Here is a 2,423-nt window from a genome sequence, read left to right on the forward strand (position 1 = left end):
GAAACTCCTGAAGCAAGTAATACAGATGTATTCAGGAGAGGGACTTCTAAAGGGTTGAGGGGAAAAATACCTGTTGGGCATCAATGTCCCCCTAACTCTGGAGTTGGGGCTAGACTAGAGTGGTAGAATGCCCAGAAGAAACCAGCAAAAAAGAATACTTCTGAGATAACGAATAGAATTATTCTATATTGGAGGCCTTTTTGGACGATTGATGTGTGGGGGCCTTGAAATGTACTTTTTCAGATAATGTCATGTCATCACTGGTATATATAGTTAGTGTGTTGGTTAGTAGGCCTAGAGTTAAAAGGGTGATAAAGTGAAGTCACGTGGCCAGGCCAGATGTTATTAGGAGAGCTGGGAGAGCTCCTGTTAGTGGTCAGGGGCTGGGTTTGACTATATGGTAGGCATGTCTTTGGTGGGACATTATGTGTTGTCATATAGGTAAAGGCTTACAAGTAGTGCAAAGACATAGGCCTGAATAAGGGCTACAGTGAATTTGAGGATGCTCAGTAGGATTAGAATAAAGAAAGCAATTGAAGCTGTGGGAAGACTGATAGTTGATAGTACTAGTGTGGCTCCTCCGATATAAATGCATTAGTAGGTGTCCGGCTGTAATGTTGGCTGTTAATCGCACAGCTAATGCCATTGGTTGAATGAATAGGCTAATAGTTTCAATGATCACTAGCATAGAGATAAGTGGTATAGGTGTGCCTTGTGGTAAAAAGTGAGCTAAAGAGGTTTTCATCTTAAAGCAGAAGCCTATAATTACTGCACCTGCTCATAAGGGGATTGCTATACCTAGATTTATTGATAATTGGGTAGTTGGTGTAAATTAACGGGGTAAAGGCCCGGGGAGATTGGTTGAGGCAATGAGAATTAGGGAGATCAGTATAAAGGATCAGGTTTGTCCTTTAATGTTATGGGTAATATTATTTGTTTTAGTACAAGTTGAATTAGTCACTGTTGAATGGAAATCAATTGGTCACTAATTAGATGACTGGAGGTTGGAAATAGTTTGGTGGGAAATAAAATGATTAATACTACTGTGGATAGGCCTAAAATTGTCGGGGTAGTAAAAGGGGTTATTAGATTTTCTTTCATTTTAATTCTCAGGGAGCTTTATGTTTTTGAATTTTGATTATTTTTGGTATAGGGGATGTATAATGAAATTTAATAATTTTAACTGAATAATGGAGAATAAAGTTACGGTTATTGACAGGATGACAATGGATCGTGTGTAAGTATCTGGCTGAGGCATTCACTGCAGAGAGGCGTAGATCCGCTCAGTCTTTAACTTAAAAGGTTAATGCTAGATAGCTTTACAGTGATATTATAGTGTGAACATGGATCAGGTTTCAAAGCATTTTAAGGGGGTTAATTCTAGGACAATAGGTATAACACTGTGGTTGAACCCACAAATTTCTGAGTACTGTCCATAGTAAAGGCCTGGTCATGTAGCAGTTAGGGTGGTTTGATTTAGGCATCCAGGGATTGCATCTGTTTTCAGGCCCAATGAGGGGATAGTTCATGAGTGTGGGACGTCTTCGGATGAGATTAATATACAGATGGGGATATCTATTGGGAGAATTGTTTGGTTATCAACTTTGAGGAGTTGAAGTTCTCCTGGCTTTAAATCTGCTGTTGGAATTATATAAGAATCGAAGCCTAATTCTTCATGGTCTGTACATTCATAGTTTCAATATTATTGGTGGCCAATTGCTTTGACGGTAAGAGTAGGGTTGTTAATTTCATCTGTTATTTACAGAATACATAGGGATGGGAGGGCAATTAAAATTAAGATAATGGCAGGTAAAATAGTTCACACAGTTTCGATTTCTTGGGCATCTATGGTGCTAGTATGAGTTAATTTTGTTGTGAGTATTAGGGAAATAATGTATAGGACTAGGGAACTATTTAGGAAAATATTTAGAGGAGTGTGGTCATGGAAAGTGAGTAGTTCTTCTATAATAGGGGATGTAGCGTCTTGAAGACCTAATTGAACTGCATGAGTCATTAAGACATATAGGATGTAACCTATAAACTAACTTCGACAAAGTTATGTAATAATTTTACTAATATCTTATCGAGACAGTCATAGGGGTTATGGGACTGGCTTGAAACCAGTTTCTGGAGTTTTGATTCCTTCCTTTCTCATTTAGGTTTTCACATAGGTTGGCTCTTCGAATGTGTGGTAAAGTGGTGGACAGCCATAAAGTCACTCTAAATTAGTAGATGATTGTGCAATTGTACTTTTCATTTTGAAGCAAAGGCTTCTCAGATCATAACAATTATTAGTATAACTGCTGTTAGTGAGATAAATGAGCCTATGGATGAGATAATATTTCATGTGGTGTACACATCAGAGTAATTGGAGTAACGTCGAGGCATACCCGATAGGCTGAGGAAGTGCTGTGGAAAAAAGG

The 2,423-nt window shown here is 38.3% G+C and overlaps 1 pseudogene; it reads right to left on the reverse strand.

Moving 5' to 3' along the window:
- Positions 1-423: 423 nt before the first annotated feature.
- LOC134736508 (ATP synthase subunit a-like) lies at positions 424-1,101 on the reverse strand (annotated as a pseudogene).
- Between the last annotated feature and the right edge of the window lie 1,322 nt (positions 1,102-2,423).

Source organism: Symphalangus syndactylus, chromosome 4 (genome assembly GCF_028878055.3).
Source record: "Symphalangus syndactylus isolate Jambi chromosome 4, NHGRI_mSymSyn1-v2.1_pri, whole genome shotgun sequence".
Taxonomy (NCBI): Eukaryota; Metazoa; Chordata; class Mammalia; order Primates; family Hylobatidae; genus Symphalangus; species Symphalangus syndactylus.